Here is a 6,641-nt window from a genome sequence, read left to right on the forward strand (position 1 = left end):
TTGAAAATCAGTTTGAATTATTAGTCGAACTTATTGAAATTGAGATTGTCACAAACGGCTTAGTAAGGGATTTTGCGGCAAGAGAAAAAGAAACTTGAGAGAACATGAAATAAAAGAGAGCCATCAACGATAAAAGACGGTATGACTCGATATAAGTCAATAAGGTAGCCAGGCGCCATCTTCATGTTAAAAATAACAACAATCATATAAACAGCAGACCTTTTCAAATTCTAAAGCAATAATTATTGAATAAGCAAACCAACAGAACAGATATTAAAAAAGAATTCTTAAAAAACACAATTTAATCATCGATAGAATGATTGTAGTTGCTCAATATTTAACAACAAATGCGTTATCCCTGATGATTAATCTGATGACTTAATTAAGTTTGCAAATAAGCATCCCTTCATAGAGATTCAGTTGTTTTATGCAGTTGACAATCGACATGCAGAAATTTAAAATTTTCCTTTTTCCATTTGTATCATTGTAATTTTCTTAACCAGAAGATACTACAGATACTCAATTATATCGTTTTATAGTGTCTTTTATAGATGATGGTTCTCGATTACCTCAAATAATTATGTGCAACGTTTTAGCGTACAATCTAGAGAGTACTAATTATTGCTAATTTTTACAGATTTCAAGAAAGAGTTTCAAGTCAAAGAGCAATTATCTAACTGGCGCGCAAGAAATAACTTTAATATCTCAACATTTTATAAATGCATAAGATATAACAGCACGGATACTCCAAGCTTTTCTGTCGTTTACAATGTTCATACTAATATTATCACTGCTAACACCAGAGAGGTGAAAACATTATCTCAGTATCCCTAACTATTGACCATGAAGACCTTCTGTAACCCTCAAAAACCTCTTTCCCTAATTCTATATTTTGATGTCGACAGCTCGTAAGTTTGAAGTATATAACAATTCATTATAGGAAATTCTTTACAGTTAATCAACCAGTGCATGACAAACAGTGCCCATATATGGATACTCATGTGCCATTTTAAAATCACTTTCACGACGTTTTTACCGACGCATCAAAGTTTGCATAATTACTGAAAGGTGGTGAAAAGTATTTTAGTAATTGAAAAAAGCCCTGGCTGTTTCGATTTGGAAAACTCCATCAAACAAGAAGGTGCATAAGCCAAAGCTAGCTAATACTCAGCACTTTAAATGACCTAATACACGCCCGGGGCGCTTAAAAATTCTAGCAGTTTTTGGGTTGACGTTAAGAAATACTAGGAGTTTAAAAGAGTGTTGTCTAATGTCAACAAATGATAACAATTCTAAGACTAAATGCCGTTTCTGAGCCCAATTAACCACTTAATTTTAATATTATTATCAAAATAGTAATGTCACAAGGAGCATCTATTACACAGGGCGCGTTTATTACAGAGAAACGTCTAAAACTGACCAACGCTTGAATGAGGCATTTATGAGATACGAGGCGTTTTGTTGATGGAGGCGACTATCGGATAGTTTACAGTAAACAGCTTTGACATTGAATTTATGATTATTATTTTGGCCAGTCCAAAAAATGAAGCTTGCACAAATTTAGCAATCCCAATACGCAAAGCAATGTATGTTGGAAGTAGGTCCAATTTATGAGGGCAAAAGTGCTTTCCAGTTAAGTATATTGAGGTCCAATATACTAAACATTACAAAATTTGGGTCATTTTTTAGCAACACCATTAAGAAGACAGTTTCTCGTTCATAGACATTGATCCAACAAAACAAAACCTCTTGCTTCTAGCCATTTCACTGTGAAATAATGCTGATACTTTGTTGTCTAATACTTCAAACAGCCATCATCAACCTTACTGGGTTATCTTAGCAAATAATTTCAGCAATCAGGCTGACAAGAACCAAAAGCAAAGTGCCTTTGTTTGTAAGTGCTATTGCACATTGTACTTTCGGCTTATAAGTTTGCTTTCAAGAATAAAAGGATTTGCTAAATTAAAAACCATGGTATGGTACAATTTGAAACATTTAAAACCGTGCAAAAATTACAATCAGTGTAGCCGAAAATTCTGTGTTTTTTTAAAAAATGACGAAAATCAACAATAGAAGATAGAATCAAGCTTTTATCATTTAAAGATGAAATAATTTTGGAGCCTCAAATACATTGGCAATGCAGCCTTAAGCACAAGATCACAAGTAATTTTAGCCATTCTCATGACAAATTTGTGAGATATTGTTAATACAACACCCCCAGATCTAGTGTGTGGTTTTCAAAGAAATGGGTTTGCATAACAATGAAATATGCATGTAGACACACACACACACAAACACTCAAAAAGCAAAATCAATTTATTCCGACCAAGTTGCTCACACAACAAGGTGCAGCAAAACATAGAAAACTTGAAAATAAAATGTTTATTAAAAAAGAACAATCTTTGTACAACAAAGCATTTGTTACAAAGAAATCAACAGAATTCCCACAAACATTGACATGAATTGTATTTCTTATATAATTGCAGGCAGAAAAATGAATAAGGGAGGTTAGGTGGAGCTAAGTTGCAGACACACTTCCGGACCTTACAAAAAAGACTACAAGTCAATATCTGTGAGAATATTTAACTATAAAATAAAACATATCACGTACTGGTTTAGATGCCTCTCCGGTCGACTGTGGTCTTTCTCTGTGATAAAATGAAAGAATTTAAATAGCAAATTTAAAATCCAAGCACATTTGCAACAAAATTACTATCATGAATACATACGCTGCAGTCATTGCCTTTTGCTTTGGTCCTGAACGAGTTCTACGGACTATCACTGAAGCATTTTTTGGTATTTGAGTGACATTATCTGTGTGTACTGTAAACACAAAAGTTTTAAACACATTAAGGAAATTGCAAGTCTACTTAAGTTTCTGTTGTTTCACAATTTTCCATAAAATACACATGATATCATAACAGATTTAAATCTTTTCCATTACACTTATATATAACCAAACACATATTGAATACAAAAAGTTCTCACTTTTTTCATAACAAGTATACTATATAATACATGGATTCAATACAAAACTAAGTTATAAAACCATGTTTACAATCAGGAAAGTATTTAATATGAACCTAATGTCACTAAAAGTTTCTGTTCACAAAACATTACATTATGTTGCATGTTTTCATGAAAATATTTAAAGCTGGCAGGAATGCAATTCATCATCATTACATAAACAAGGCATTACAATATAATTGCACAATTATATAGTGATTCAGGGGCCGGTTGTATAAAAACGTTGTTAACTTTAACTATAGTTAACGATAACTACCGTAGTTAACTCCTTAGCTGTAGTAGCTTAACTGCTCGACCTAACTGCGTTGCACAAAACGTAGTTTGTCGGATAGTTAAGTAACTGCGTAGTTAACTTGCGTGAAAATTGCGTGGAGTGTTATTTACGTAAAATGACATAAGTGTAAACAATTCATGCATAGTAATGTAGGCAAGTGAACTATAAAATGACTTCAAAATCAAGAAAAATCTCTTGGCTTATGTAAAAATCTTAAAATATGGCAAACTATTGTCGTTTTTACGGATGTTGATGATGCGAAAATAAAATTTAATAAACGATTCACGGTGACATGGTAACCGGATTAAATTGTAGCATATACTTTGGACTTTTCACAAGAAAATCGACCCTTATCTTCTGTGTAATACAGTACGATGTTGATGAATGATATGAGTCTCGGCAAGGACTGCTTTATTTCATGAACCAATTATATATAATGGACTTGGGCCAACGAAACAATGAACTGTTCTCAAAGTGATTCATATTGTGTTCTATGTGCAAGGATTTAAATATTTAAATGGCCTTGCTTTTACAGAATTAAAAACTGAGAGTTTGAGGGTAACAAAGGAAAAGGCTGTTTCGTTTCTCTTTATAACAGCTGAGTAAAATGCTTGAAATAAATGTGTTTGTACAGACATAAGTCACACATATTTGTAAAAGATGACAGTGATGGACTTTTTTATTATTAGAACACATTTCATTGAGTCCTCATAGTTAGTAGCAATGTAATCCAGCGACTGTCTTTCCTCTGATTGTGACATGTTATAATCACAGCCATACACAAAATCCTTTTTTGTTCTTAATTCTGCCTTGCAAAAAACTGAGTTATAAAAATTATAGGGTATATTTGTTAATGAGCCTTAGCTATGAAACTTTTACTTATGCCTTTGTTATTTATTAGCTTATTTTTGCCTAAAGCTTGGAAGTTTTATTCATTTTTTTTCTACTTTTTAAATCATCAAACAGTAGTTAGATCTTTATTGGCAGGCAAGATTGCATGTACATTAAAAATAAAAATTTTTACATAAGAAATACTTGATGAAATATGAATAAAACCCACTAATTGACTGTCATATATATTTTCTGCTTGTGTATTAAACCATGCGCAATGGATAATGTATATATATCAAGCAACATGGACCTTCACCATGCATGCTGATGAAATGTTTTATGTATTTAAAAAACTAACATCATTGTATCTCATGCAGCTGATACACAAAAGAGTAGTCATGAATAAAAACTGTTGTAAAGCTCATGTATCTATATGTATTATCATTGTATACTTAGAACAACATTTATACTGTAGTACCTATTTGTTTTAACATAATCTAGCTTATTTTCCATAGAGCAAAGAGCTTACGTGATGCGTATGATATTCAATCAAGCAAAATGCGTAGGGAAAAACCCGCAATTTGAATATTTGATACATCCAAGGATATAGGATTCATTGCTCGAATAACATTCTTTCTTTTTTTTCTTTTTTTGTCATTGAACAAATTGTACGCGAATGTAAGACAATGTCAGCGAGTTGTGTGCACTAATGTTAAAGAAGTGGCTCTATCTCAATTGAGAGTCTCGCTTATGAGTTGAAAGAACTACCGGACTCAAAAAAAGACAATACAAAATGCAATTGCTCTTGTGTAAAAGGGATTTGTTACGCGGATAAATTGTTGGCTGTTTTTCGTAAGCAAAACTTTGGATGTTTACATCACTGACGAATGTAGTACACCGTCCATAAAGCTTTTATTCTAAAAGCCATTGCCATGGAAGATACATATGTGATTAAAAACTCAAGGTAAAACCTTGTTGATCAACAACATCTCGCCCATAATTGTCTTTGAGAAGTTAAGCCGCCATATTTAACTATGTTTTGAAAAGTTAACTATGCTCCATACCATAGTTAACTTTAACTACCTGTTAACTGCAGTTAGCGCTAATTACTTTTCTATACAACCGACTTAACCGCCTGGTTAAATTTAACTACTTTTTAACTGCAAAAAGTGTAGTTAAAAAGTGGTTAAGAGCTTTATACAACCGGCCCCAGGATTTTAAAATTTAGCAAACATATTCAACATTTCATACACTAAGAGTTGAGACAGTCATCGCGCGAAAAGTAGACAACAGAGAAATTACCAAAGACAACATAAGTGACCAAACCTCCATTGCTATAAGTCTAGTTTTATCATAGATTAATTAAAAATCTTCGAAAAAACTGATTCTTAAACTGTTAATTCAAGTCACATCAAATGCTCTTGGAACAATATGATGCTGGCAAGGAAAACATAGATTTTCTAATTCTTTCTTTATACACAATAGATCAGTAAAATTGCAATCGAATTTCACTTGTTCAGTTTTTAAATATCTCAACATGAACACAGTTTAACCATGTTTCTCTAACCTCACTTACACACCGTATAAAGTGCCTTTAGTACATAAGTTTTGAGAAGCAAACTTTAAAATTTGATATACTTCCATAACATGTCATAACAGATTCAAAAAACAAATTCCTACGTTGAAATGAAATTAACATTTGATATCATCAAAATATCGATCCCCTACTAACTAATATAAAACTCTAGTAAGAAATTCAGCAAGTTGTGTCCTTAACATCACGACTTACGACTTCTCAGATGGGGGAGCGAAGGTTACTTATCCGGGAAGTGTGATTGTCTATTTCAGATCTTACGGTTTTTACTATGCTATATTGGCTAAGCTGTAATAAGAGATCTTTTATAAATTTCATGTTCTACGAGCTACACAAACGAATTCTCTCATATAATCAACAAACAATGAAGGAGGACGGTTGTAAAAATAATTACACTTGAAATCTTTCAAAATCACACATCATGTAACACATGGAAAATGACAAAAACAAACAAATCAGAGAAAATATATAAAATCTTAAACTTGAAGACATCCCATACCTTCTTTAGTTTGAGCATTTGCCACTTCCAAGTCGGTTTCGCTGTCTTTTGTTCTGTTTTGCGATAGAATGGCCTGCTTCAAATCGCATAGAGACATTGATAAACCGTCGAAAGAAATAGTTTTGTAATCGAGGTTGTTCTTGAATTTGTAGTGAATAAATGACATATTTCGATGTTAGAGGGTTCAGTGCAAGAAAATAGCCAAGATTTACGACAGTGCAGGTAAGTGGCACGAAGAAATAAGTCGGTCAATCAACTCGTGCGACCATTGACCACGACATTGCCAAGTTCGTGTTTCATCGTATAGGTCGAAAACATCGACATGACCAGATTAAGGAAAAATCAACCATCCTGTACGACGATTACTGAAAATGAACTTGGTTTACAAACACATGTTTAAAGGCAGTTTCAAAGGA

At 32.8% G+C, this 6,641-nt stretch overlaps 1 long non-coding RNA gene across 1 annotated transcript; it reads right to left on the reverse strand.

The window, feature by feature from the left end:
• Window positions 1–2,367: 2,367 nt before the first annotated feature.
• LOC124447650 lies at window positions 2,368–2,812 on the reverse strand. The gene is made up of 2 exons (XR_006948781.1): window positions 2,730–2,812; window positions 2,368–2,648 (listed from the first exon to the last, which is right to left on the reverse strand). It is a non-coding gene; the product is annotated as an uncharacterized LOC124447650 (long non-coding RNA).
• Between the last annotated feature and the right edge of the window lie 3,829 nt (window positions 2,813–6,641).

This window comes from Xenia sp. Carnegie-2017, unplaced genomic scaffold (assembly GCF_021976095.1).
Source record: "Xenia sp. Carnegie-2017 unplaced genomic scaffold, XeniaSp_v1 HiC_scaffold_23, whole genome shotgun sequence".
Classification (NCBI taxonomy): domain Eukaryota; kingdom Metazoa; phylum Cnidaria; class Anthozoa; order Malacalcyonacea; family Xeniidae; genus Xenia; species Xenia sp. Carnegie-2017.